Source organism: Pleurodeles waltl, chromosome 3_1, assembly GCF_031143425.1.
Source record: "Pleurodeles waltl isolate 20211129_DDA chromosome 3_1, aPleWal1.hap1.20221129, whole genome shotgun sequence".
Taxonomy (NCBI): Eukaryota; Metazoa; Chordata; class Amphibia; order Caudata; family Salamandridae; genus Pleurodeles; species Pleurodeles waltl.
In genome coordinates this window covers 1675463107-1675476544 of record NC_090440.1, presented here as the reverse complement: position 1 = coordinate 1675476544, position 13438 = coordinate 1675463107, and positions in this window count along the sequence as shown.

Below are 13438 nucleotides of genomic sequence, written 5' to 3'. Positions count from 1 at the left end.
GGCCAGGAGGTATCGAGCTGCACCATCTGACCCTGGCTTTCTCTCTAGACACCCTACGCCGGAGAGCTTGGTGGTGCAAGCCTCCTGTTCCTCAAAGTCAGCGCCTGGTTCCTTCCCGACGGTGCCTGGAGACAGAGACTCCAAGAAACTGGATGCGCAGTCCAAGAAAATATTTTCGTCATGCAGTTTGGCGTTGAAGGCCACCAACGCCACGTGCATTCTGGGGAGGTACATCCATGCGCTGATGGATGATATTTCGTCTTCATTCACGGAGCTTCCCCAGGGTCTTTTGGATGTGGTCTCGGACGCCCAGGCTGCCGCGACCCAGATTATCCAGTCTGGGCTGGACACGACCGACTCGGTGGCCAGGGCGATGGGCACGGCTGTGGTGGCAAGAAGACAGGCCTGGCTCCGAAACTCAGGGTTCTCTGCGGATGTGCAGTCGACCCTGCTGGACCTCCCGTTTGATGGGGACAGACTGTTTGGAGCCAAGGCAGATTCAGCCTTGGAACGATTTAAGGAGAGCAGAGCCACAGCCAAATCGTTAGGACTGCAAGCTCCTTCTTCCTCTGCCTCTTCTAGAATTTTCAGGAGGTTTCGGGGATTTGGGCGTGGCTCTTATTCCTCTTCCTTTCGGGGGAGGTTCCAGCAACCCGCCTCTTCCCTCCCCTATAGGTCATTTAGAGGGAGGGGGAGGGGTGGGGTCCGTACCAGAGGAGCCTCTCAACAGCACTCTGCCTCTTCCTCGTCCTCTGGAGGGGTGCAGCAGGGGAAGCAGCCTTAGGCTTCCACCGTTTCCCACTCACTCCTCTCCTGTAGGGGGAAGATTACAGCGTTTTCTCCACAAGTGGAAGTCTATCACAACGGACACTTGGGTTCTCGGCATTGTGGGAAAAGGCTACGCCCTTCCCTTTCGGGAGTTCCCGCCCCTCATCCCGCCCCGCCCATCTTATTGTTCAGAAGAACACCTCCTGTTGCTAGAACAGGAGGTTCAAGTCCTCCTTTCAAAGGGCGCGGTAGAGTTGGTCCCAGAGCAGGAAAAGGGTTGAGGTTGTTACTCAAGATACTTCCTGATTCCCAAAAAGGATGGTCAGTTGAGACCAATCCTGGATCTGAGGATCTTGAATTGGTTCCTCAAACAGGAAAAGTTCAAGATGCTGACCCTAGCACAGGTGCTTTTGGCGTTGAACAAGGAAGATTGGATGGTGTCTGTCGACTTGCAGGATGCTTACTTTCATATCCCGATACTCAAGTCGCACAGGAAGTATCTCCGGTTTGTGGTAGGGTCGCAGCACTATCAGTTTGCGGTCCTCCCGTTTGGTCTTACTTCAGCACCTCGAGTCTTCACAAAGGTGATGTCAGTGGTTGCGGCGGAGCTCAGAAGGAAGGGGATAGCAGTATTCCCTTACTTGGACGACTGGTTGATCAAAGCCAAGTCCCCGGAGCTTGTGTCGCATCATCTGCAGTCAACAACCCAGTTGTTGTTCGACCTGGGCTTTTCGGTGAACGTGCCCAAATCTCACCTGGAGCCCTCTCAGCGCCTCCTGTTCATAGGGGCAGTACTGGATACAACATTGAGTCGAGCCTTTCCTCCGCCTCAGCGGATTCAAGATATTCAGGAATTGGTTCCAATGTTTCGAAATGGAGCGGTAGTTCCAGTCCTCAAGGTCCTTCGTCTGCTCGGTCTGTTCGCCTCCTGCATTCTGTTGGTCACGCATGCTCGCTGGCACATGAGGGCTCTTCAGTGGTGCCTCCGAAGGCAGTGGTCTCAACACAAGGGAGATTTAGAAGGTACTGTCAAGATCTCCAGAGATGCTGCTGTGGAATTGAAGTGGTGGATTGCGGGCAACAATCTTTCACAGGGGAAGCCGTTCGCGCAGTCGCCACCAGTGGCCACGGTAATAACGGATGCCTCCACCCTAGGATGGGGAGCTCATCTGGGGGATCTGGAGATCAAAGGGCTTTGGTCTCCAGAGGAACAGGTGTTTCATATCAATCTGTTGGAGTTACGGGCTGTACGTTTGGCTCTCAAGGCCTTCCTCCCATCCCTTCGTGGTCAGTCGGTACAGGTCCTGACGGACAATACTACCACGATGTGGTACATAAACAAACAGGGAGGAGTAGGGTCGTACCTTCTCTGCAGAGAAGCTCTTCGGCTATGGTCCTGGGCAAAGGACCATCAGATTTGCTTGGTGGCAAATCATCTGGCCGGGGTCTTGAATGTACGTGCGGACAGTCTCAGTCGCCAATTCTCGGCAGACCACGAGTGGCGTCTCCATCCAGATCAAGTCTGTTTAATCTTCCAGATGTGGGGGTTTCCTCGGATAGATCTGTTTGCCACTCGGGAGAACGCGCATTGCCCGTTATTCTGCAGCCTCCAGTATCCGATGCAGGGAGCGTTGGGGGACGCGTTTCAGATAACCTGGTGCGACCAGTTGCTTTACGCGTTTCCCCCCATACCCTTGATTCCTCGAGTGTTGAGGAAAATTCGCCAAGACCGGGCCCAAGTCATCTTAATAGCTCCGGATTGGCCAAGGAGGGTATGGTACTCCGACCTTCTCCAACTCTCACTGTGCCCTCCGCTCCGTCTCCCTCGCAGGGCAGACCTCCTCTCGCAGTCGCAGGGGCAGGTTTTACACCCCAACCTCCAGAGTCTGCACCTACATGCTTGGAGATTGAACGGGGCAACCTGAGTTCCTTCTCTCTCCCGCCTGATGTAGTGGATGTTATCTTAGCGGCCAGGCGACACTCCACTAAATCTATCTACGCTAATAGGTGGTCTAAATTTGTTATGTGGTGTGGAGAGAGACAGATTGATCCCTTACATGCTCATCTGTCACATGTTTTGTCTTTTGCACTGTCTCTAGCGCAGAAAGGTTGTGCAGTAGCTACCATTAAGGGTTATTTGTCGGCCTTGTCAGCCTTCATTTGTCTTCCAGACCAACCATCGTTATTTAAATCCCCTATTGTTCTCAGATTCTTGAAAGGTCTTCTGAATCAATATCCTCCAAAACCATTCGTTATGCCTCAATGGGATTTGTCCTTGGTCCTGACTTTCCTTATGGGGTCCCCTTTTGAGCCTATGCATTCTTGCCCCTTAAGGTATTTGGTTATTAAAACAGTATTCCTGGTAGCTATAACATCTGCAAGGAGAGTGAGTGAGTTGCAGGCCTTATCGGTTAAACCCCCTTATATAACGTTTTATGGGGATAAGGTGGTGTTGAGGACCAAGGCTGCTTTCCTTCCGAAGGTTGTTTCACCCTTCCATTTGGCTCAGACAATCACTTTGTCCACGTTTTATCCTCCGCCTCATCCTTCAAAGGAGGAAGAAAGACTACATCGCCTGGACCCAAAAAGGGCGTTGAGCTTCTATATCGACAGAATGAAGGATATCAGGCTGGAGGATCAGCTGTTTGTCGGATACGTGGGCAAGAGGAGAGGAAAGGCAGTCCACAAGAGAACACTCTCCAGGTGGGTTGTTCTTTGCATTAAAATCTGTTACTCTTTGGCAAAGAAGGATCCGCCTGAGGGCATTAGAGCTCACTCCACCAGAGCTAAGTCGGCCTCTTCGGCCTTGGCCAGGGGTGTTCCTGTGGTCGACATCTGCAAGGCCGCAACTTGGTCGTCCCTTCACACTTTTGTGAAACATTACTGTTTGGACTCTGAGGTCAGAAGGGACGGTCATTTTGCACGGTCAGTGCTGCAGGATTTCTTGGTTTGACCATTTAGGCACCCACCGCCGGGCGTGGTACTGCTTTGGGACTCTATTCATCAGGTGAGGAATCCACAGGTAGTTGTATCCATCAGAAGAACGAGTTACTTACCTTCGGTAACGACTTTTCTGGTGGATACATTAGCTACCTGTGGATTCCTCACGGTCCCACCCGCCTCCCCGTTGCCTTTTTGGTCTCTCCAAGCAATCCTTGAGTGTGCTCCTTTTGGTCTTCAAAGTTGCAATACATTTTGCATGTATGATATTTGTATATATGTGTATATTTATATATAAATCTATATATATATTGGGTATATACATGATTCGTATGTATAAATATATTTATTTGTTTAAAAAAAAAAAAAAAAAGGTTATATTAAATCTACAGCTATTTTATTGCAATGTTGTGTGATTTACAATATTAAGAGATGTTGCTTTGCTCTTTCATTGCATTGGGTTATTATTATTATTCTCATGCACGTAAAAAATGTTGGTACTGTCATCGGCACGTCGGCGAGGACTTCTTATTGCCTGTATGACGTCAGACGGCGTCGCGTGGGCTAGAGTGACGTCCTCGTCGACGTGCAGAGACTAGTAAGAAGATTTCCGTCAAATGCTGGCGCCATGGGAGTATTCATCAGGTGAGGAATCCACAGGTAGCTAATGTATCCACCAGAAAAGTCGTTACCGAAGGTAAGTAACTCGTTCATCTGGCACATGTCAAGGTTGCTTGCATACACCTATTATCATTTTATTATCATGGAGAGTGTTACAAATGCTGTGCGGTTAACCTATCTCAGTGAAGACAGATAATGGCATATAGGAGTCTAGGGCAGAGTATCTCAATATTTGTCATTAGCAGCAAAAGTTTTGATTTTTTTCCATCAGTTTTATTTATTTTTGTTTTGGGGATTTGAACAAATTTTAATGATACGATGGTGATAGCTAAATGCATTTGTGATTTCATTTTTCCTGGAGTCCTGGTGCTATTTCAGGGCAGTGTGTTCCCATAATTCAATAGGCGACCACCCCATACAGTTGTACGTTGAGCCCATATTATTGATTTATAAACCTTAGTGTTTTATCACAAAGTTCTTTAGAAAAATTAGCTTTAAAATGTGCCATTTCCCCCTCTTTTTTTTCTAAATTTTCTTTGGGGGAAGAACCCCTCCCAGCCCTTGTCAGCTCGGCTCCCTCGCTTTTCTCATGCACAAAAGTCAAATTCCAATTCACCTCCAACTTTTATGCCCCATCACTTTGAAAAGTCACGTGCCTCCACTGCAGGGGGAACTAAAGTTGGTACGAAAAACATGCAATTATATCACTCTCGTATTTCCATAGGTAACACAAAGTTCCAAAAAGTGCAGGCAGTGCATGTTGTGTGAAATGAGGCATATTGAATAACACAGATATCTAGACATGTCTGAGCTGTCACATCTTTTCTTTAGTAGAGAGGAGAAAAATAAAAAATGATACTGACATACTCCCATCTACACGGTCTTAGTGCAGAATTGTCAATGTTTCAGCTCATTTTAACAGAACAAAGAGTTCAATCAAGACCTAGTTTTGCTGTATGTCTCAGCCATGAATTTTAGCAAATTAGTTTTTTTTTAAAAATGGTCAAGCAGCCACAAAGTTCAATTCACTTTATTTCCTCTCACATAGAACAATACCAATATTCCAACATGATTGCTGCAATGAAGGTAGAGTGGTTGTTGCAAACACCCAAGACTACATGACTATGCGGCCAAATATTTTTTTAGCTGTTTTGCCTATACGTCATGACTGAGCCAGACGTGTCACCTGTTAGTACTTGTCACAAGTATCACAATCAACTTGCCTATGAGATGGTCGCAATGTCCTCTCACCCATGGGCTTCAATTCACCACAATGCTAGGGGTAGCGGAAGTGACATCACACGCCATTTGACCTTTACTTTCACTCACAGACACATACTTACACATACACACAAATTCACACTTACACACAGATTCTCACATAAACACACTCTCACCCACAAGCACGCACACAACATACATTTAAAAGCATTTGTATTTATCTCAACTGCCATGGGAGGGCATATTCACATTTGTATTATACTAATAGTGAATAATATCGTATTATTCACTATTAGTGTAATAAAAAATTGACAGAAAAAAAAGCGGAGCCCCAGTTGACGTCCATAAGGACCTGCTGCCACTGTGCTCCTGGCACTGAATTTGCCACTTTTGAAGCAAGGGGTCGCAAAGGCAATGCCAGGGTTCGCAAAGCGCAAGCCAGGAGTTCCAGCTGCGACCCCTGGAAACCCCTAAATGATGTCCATGCTCTCACCCTTCAGAAAGATCCAGTTGGTTGGCAGTGAAGTACAGCCATTATTTTGACATTTGCACAAATGATCTGTGAGTCATCTGAAAGTGAGGTGAACTTCTGCTCCCCATTGTGCAACCAGGTCAAGGATCACATCAGAGGAGAAATGGTATCTAGCAATGACTTCTTCCTTGGAAGTGCCATAGATATTGATCAAGTGCCATCCTCTCTCTCTCTTCTTCAAATAATTTATCTTCAAAATGAGAGGCAAGGCAACAAAATGAACACAGACATGGTGAAATTATATTTTTTGTATGTGTCTTGCTGTCTTATGTGGACATGCCGTGTGCGATTGGTCGATAGGGTAATGAGTTTCATCTGTTTCAGTGTATGCGGGAACCCTGACTGTTCACTCCCTCCACACTGCAGTAGCAAGTAATTACACACCCTGACTTGCTTGTGACTTAAAATATGTTTTATAGAATCTGAAGCTAACATTGTTGTTTTGATTTTAAACAATATAATTATTAAATTATGTAATTTAATAAAAAATATTTGTTACATATTCAACAATATTTGCCCTTTGTTTTCTTATTTGTTACTGTGTTGTTACCGTTCTTCCTTGCCTTCATTTATTTATATAAGAGTAACACACTTAGCAGCATCTGTGATTGGGCCATGTGTGGTGGTTGACTTACTCCAAGGAGTGGCTGGAATGGGAGTGAGCGTATTTTAGAAGCATTACCATTGCAGTGCTTAATTTGTAAATTAAGAGGTGCCGGTGCTCAAAGCCCTTCTCTTAAACACGAGGCTGCTGTAATTAAATCTACCAGCACTGAATACCGAGGCAGCGTAATTCTAAAGCCATCTCGGGCCTCTTCAATCCATTTATGGCCACCCCTGCCCCTTCAGCTCATCCTGCAACTTTCTATTTTCTCCCTTTATGACCCTTTTTAGTTTTTCCTTCTTCCGTCTTTCACATATGTGTCTTTTGCTCGCAGCAAATGCTTGAGGCATAAGAATAAGCACCTGACAAATAAGTGCTGGTGCTCAGCACCGGAATCAACAAGCACAAATTAAGCACTGTACCATCGTAATACATTTAGGTGTAATTTTTGTTTATAGCAATTTACTCTTTCGCTTGTGGGTGTTCTAATATTTGCATTTTCATCCCGAGACCATCCTTAAATTTTCCTTTGCTTCACCCATTTAATAGTAAACATCCCCCATTTTCCAACCACTCCCCCTTGTCTCTTTCACGCTTCCTATTAAAAAAATACACTTCTGTGTGGAGATCACTACCTTACCTCCCGATCTGGAAATGGGAAGAGATAACATTAATGATTTATTGTAGGGTTTAAGGTGCCTATCTGAGAGGGTTGATCGTCTTCATGACATAAGTTTGATGTGATGAATGGCACCTAAGTAGTAATGGTGTCCGTGTGATGTCAAACTGCTCAATAGTTGGCTTATGTCTATGTTTATGAACTGAGGAAAGCTGACTAAGTTACCAAACTGAAATGCCATGCTTCCAGTTAACTCCTTCTTACACAATAGGACCCAGAACTATTTGTTCTTGACTGGCTGCAATGAGAATCTATGACAAGAAGAAGATATGGATGAGCCCTAAATGGTATTTTGTGGAACTATTAGGAAGGTCCAGGTGGTACACTGCAATTCTGAACTGTGCTAACATGGATACTCGAATTTTAAAATCCAATAAGAGAATTCTGCAATCACCCTCATAACTTTGAGATATAGGCAGAACTATACTATAGTGAGTTATTTAAAATGGAAGGAATTGACTACTGACATCGAAAGAGCAAATTATGATACGGAGGACAAAAATGCCATGAAGTGACAAAAGAATGAAAGTGGTGATCTAAGAGATGAAGCACTGAAATGATCAACGAACGCTTCTGAAAAAGAGTCAGGCGGCAGCTGAGTGAGTCGGTTATGAAAATTCAGAAATAAATACCATAGGTCGGACATATTAATTTGGATCTTGTTGCAGGCTTTACGACTGGCGGGTGATTAAAGCAAAGCCCAAAGTCAGGGTGTATAATTAATGAGCAAAATAGGTTGCGTTTAAATTTTTTTCGCTCTTGAAGTATAGGATTTGCCCGGAAGGATAGAATAGGTAAGAGGAATTAGGTGTGAGTGCAATTATAAAGGCACGTACCTACTGCAAAACAAAAAGGATTTAAAGGGAGAGGCGGAGGTAGGAGTGAATTAAGGCAGTTAATCACTTGTGAACCCTGACAGCTCAGTGCTTGATTGCCTGGGAAGGATTCCCCCGTATGTGGGCGCGGTTGAAAACTAGGCCCAGCTCCAGCATTTTGTTCCTGGGAAGTGGGAGGGGAACGATCGATGGGGGGGGGGGGTCAGTAATGAACCCACTACTCACCAGCAATCTTCATTGCCCACAGGATAGTACTCCTCATCATATTAATGACATTTGAATTTTGTAGGGCGCAACAGGCGCTTAAAAGGTCCCCCTCCCCTTCACTTCCATTTTTAAGCTCATACAATTGTGTTATTGAAAATCGTGGAGGGAAGGTGAGAACTATGCTATGAGAAGGTGGACTATTCCACGTGCAATGAAGATTACCAGTAAGTAATGTCTTTTTACTCCTACATTTGTCCTCCTTATCATAGTGTTTACATTTAAGGATATACCAAAGCCAGAAATTGATGGACACAATGATATACTGCCCAAAACCTATATTTATACAATTACTTTGGGGGTGATTCTAACCCTGGCGGTCGGTGTTAAAGCGGCGGCCAACCCGCCAACAGGCTGGCGGTAAAAAATATGGAATTCTGACCCTGGCGGGAACCGCCAACACAGACAGCCACTTTAACACTCCGACCGCCACGGCGGTACAAACAAACAGCGCGGCAGTCACCGCCAACAGCCAGGTGGCAGACAATGTACCGCCCACACTATCACAACTCACCAATCCGCCACCTTTTCCGGGGCGGGAGCACCGCCGATAAAAACACGGCGGAAACAGACTACGAACGGGAAAACGCTCACCACTACGCACTCCAGGAGGAAGGAGGACAGCATGGAACCCGAATTAAACATCCTACCTGCTCTCGTCTACCTTCTCATCTACCACGAGTACGAAGTCCGGCGCAGACGACAACGGTGAGTACTGCACCTACGACACACGGGAGGGGGGAGGACGAAAGGTTACGGGCACACACATATGCGACCCCCCCCCCCAACTATGTACACACCAATGCAGAGCAACAAGTCACAGTGACACCACCCAAACACCCCAGAAAAATGCTAGGACATAATCAAATTTGGAATAAATATTTATGTACCAAAAAGCTCCTGAAAATTATCGTACAACCATGAAAGATATTCACAAGAAAACAAATGACATACACATCAGTGTATAACTGAAATAACAAGTCCTGCACATCCTACGAATTCATCATGTCCGTGGGCCAAAGTTTTGAGAAACAAGGGCAAAGCCCACACAGGAGACCTGAGTCCTTTGGAGAGAACACTGCAGGGGCATCAGATGTAAAAACTACAGGCACCTCAGGGGGAAGGGAAGGGGGGGCACCACAGCCACATGAGTCCACGACGCCAGATCCACGAGGAGCCACCATGCCCACTGTACCATCCTGGGGAGTGCAAAGCCACAGTCTCTCAATGTCTCTACAGTGGGTGGGCTGCCCACTGTACCATCCTGGGGAGTGCAAAGCCACAGTCCATCAGGTGGATGACAGTCTCCACTGGTCAAGGAGGAGGCATGGTGGGCACAGTGAACCATAAACAGTGATTGAGACGGCGGTGCCCAGCGGAGCGGTGCTTGAGAGGAAGGGCCCAGCGGAGCGGTGCTTGAGACGGCGGGGCCCAGCGGAGCGGTGCTTGAGAAGAAGGGCCCAGCGGAGCGGTGCTTGAGAGGAAGGGCCCAGCGGAGCGGTGCTTGAGACGGCGGGGCCCAGCGGAGCGGTGCTTGAGAAGAAGGGCCCAGCGGAGCGGTGCTTGAGAGGAAGGGCCCAGCGGAGCGGTGCTTGAGACGGCGGGGCCCAGCGGAGCGGTGCTTGAGATGAAGGGCCCAGCGGAGCGGTGCTTGAGAAGAAGGGCCCAGCGGAGCGGTGCTTGAGAGGAAGGGCCCAGCGGAGAGGTGGAGAGACAGCGGGGCCCAGCGGAGCGGTGCTTGAGAGGAAGGGCCCAGCGGAGCGGTCCTTGAGATGGCGGGGCCCAGCGGAGCGGTGCTTGAGAAGAAGGGCCCAGCGGAGCGGTGCTTGAGACGGCGGGGCCCTCTTCAGCTGTGCCTATCCTCACGGCGGGGCCCTGTTCAGCGGTGCTCTTCTGCACCGCGGGCCCTGTTCAGCGGTGCCTATATTCACGGCGGGGCCCTGTTCAGCGGTGCTCTTCTGCACCGCGGGCCCTGTTCAGCGGTGCTCTTCTCCACGGCGGGCCCTGTTCAGCGGTGCCTATCTTCACGGCGGGGCCCTGTTCAGCGGTGCTCTTCTGCACCGCGGGCCCTGTTCAGCGGTGCTCTTCTGCACCGCGGGCCCTGTTCAGCGGTGCCTATCTTCACGGCGGGGCCCTGTTCAGCGGTGCTCTTCTGCACCGCGGGCCCTGTTCAGCGGTGCTCTTCTCCACGGCGGGCCCTGTTCAGCGGTGCTCTTCTGCACGGCGGGCCCTGTTCAGCGGTGCTCTTCTGCACGGCGGGCCCTGTTCAGCGGTGCTCTACTGCACCGCGGGCCCTGTTCAGCGGTGCCTATCTTCACGGCGGGGCCCTGTTCAGCGGTGCTCTTCTGCACCGCGGGCCCTGTTCAGCGGTGCTCTTCTCCACGGCGGGCCCTGTTCAGCGGTGCCTATCTTCACAGCGGGGCCCTGTTCGGCGCTGCTCTTCTCCACGGCGGGCCCTGTTCAGCGGTGCTCTTCTGCACCGCAGGCCCTGTTCAGCGGTGCCTATCTTCACGGCGGGGCCATGTTCAGCGGTGCTCTTCTGCACCGCGGGCCCTGTTCAGCGGTGCTCTTCTCCACGGCGGGCCCTGTTCAGCGGTGCCTATCTTCACGGCGGGGCCCTGTTCAGCGGTGCTCTTCTCCACGGCGGGCCCTGTTCAGCAGTGCTCTTCCCCACGGCGGGCCCTGTTCAGCGGTGCCTATCTTCACGGCGGGGCCCTGTTCAGCGGTGCTCTTCTCCACGGCGGGCCCTGTTCAGCGGTGCTCTTCTGCACCGCGGGCCCTGTTCAGGGGTGCCTATCTTCATGGCGGGGCCCTGTTCAGCGGTGCTCTTCTGCACCGCGGGCCCTGTTCAGCGGTGCCTATCTTCACGGCGGGGCCCTGTTCAGCGGTGCTCTTCTCCACAGCGGGCCCTGTTCAGCGGTGCCTATCTTCACGGCGGGGCCCTGTTCAGCGGTGCTCTTCTGCACCGCGGGCCCTGTTCAGCGGTGCTCTTCTCCACGGCGGGCCCTGTTCAGCGGTGCCTATCTTCACGGCGGGGCCCTGTTCAGCGGTGCTCTTCTGCACCGCGGGCCCTGTTCAGCGGTGCTCTTCTGCACCGCGGGCCCTGTTCAGCGGTGCTCTTCTACCCCGCGGGCCCTGTTCAGCGGTGCTCATCCAGCAGGTCAAGGGAGCCAGACCTGGCCTGGACTCCCTGCTCAGTCGCCCTCGGACCGTGACGTTTCTGGACCCTTCGGGGACGGATTCCTGGCCTCCTTAGTGTCCTCCTTCCCAGCTGGGATGTGACATGTGGGGTCCACCTTCTCCGCGCTCCTGCTGCCCTTCCGCTCCTTTGATGGGGCTCTCGGGCCCTTGCCTCCCCTAGATGGTGTGGCTGGTAAAGTGGCCGCACATTGCTCCTTGGGGGCAGCCCTGTCGGTCCTCGCACGGCGGCCCTTGTTTTTGCGGGTCCTCTTGCCGGGGGGGGGGCTGGACGTGTCCTTGCTGCTGATCGATGTGTCACTGCTGGCAAAGGGTGGGCTCCAGAACCCATGCACAACAGTGACACCCGAAGCTGGGCTGGTGGTGGCTGCGGTGCTCTTGGGACTTTTTGAAGATGGAGGGGGGAGCTCATCGGGGGGAAAGAGGTCAAGGTTAGCCATGAAAAGTTTTTTAGGGCCAAGGTAAAGGGTAGGAGAAGTGGAGATGGAAGTGGAGGTAGAGGAGGTGGCTGTAGGAGAGTCAGGTGTGCTGTCATTGGGTGAAGGTGCTGGTGCTGTAGGCTGTCGTGAGGTGGATGGCTGTTGGGTGGGTGTCTGCCTGCGTTTGTGTGTCTTGGAAGAGGGGGTGACAGACACAGTGGGAGAGGACACAGGGGACGTGTAAATGGCAGTGGGGGTGGTGACTGCACGAGTGTGGACTGTACTGGAGGGTGAGGTGGTGATGGAAGCACTGGCTGATGTTGGGGTGCATGCAGGTGTAAGTGTAGACGTCACAGGGAGGGAGGAGGGAGACGAGGAGGAGGGGGACACAGGGGTGGCAGTGGCTGTTGGCATGTTTGCATCTGGGTGTTGCTTGGGTGAGTGTTTGTGGGATCTGTGGTGCTTGTGTTTGGATGAGCTGCTCTTGGGTGTTGAGGTGTGTGCAGGCTGGTCTGATGGTGTGGATGGGATAGGCTGAGGAACAGGAGACAGAGAAAGGCTGGAGGCAGTAAGAAGAGGGAGGCTGGAAACAGGGACAATGGCTGCCGTCAGTGCTGAGGCCAGAGCAGTGAACGCTCGTTGATGGGCAGCCTGACCCGAATGAATGCCCTCCAGGTACGCATTGCTCTGTTGCACCTCCCTTTGCACACCCTGGATGGCATTCAAAAGGGTCGTCTGCCCAACAATGAGCGTCCTTACCAGGTCAATGAGCTCCGCACTGAGGGCAGCAGGGGCAACAGGGGCAGGGGCTGAGGTGCCTGGGGCGAAGGAGACACGCGCATTCCTGGGCGAACGGGCACGGAGCGAAGACTGAGGGGCTGCTGGGAGGGCGGGGCTGGTGCGCTGGGTGGCGGCTGTACCTGTAGAGGCGGGGGCACGGATGTTGCCGCCACCGCTAGGGAGCTCCCATCCGAGGACGTGTCGCTGTCGCTGCTCTCACCAGCGGTCCCCGTCGTGGTGCTCCCCTCGCCCTCCGGATCACTGGTGCCCTCGGTGTCTGTTCCTGGGCCCACCGGGGCCTTGTGTCCTGCAGCTCCCTCGTGCTCCGATGCCAAATCTCCTCCGCCTGATGATGCTAATGCACACATGCACAAGAAGATGAAGAGAAAGGGTGGGGGGAGAAAAAAGAAGACCAGGTTGAGTGCATGCAATGTCAACACCGTTGGCGGAGAGGACAGACACAGGAGCCTAGTGCACTAAGCCGCGCATTCGGGGTACACTACTCAGTACTACTGACTAGGACAACAGGCCAAGAGACGTCAAACGCGCACATGGGAGATGCTGGACCTTCAATGG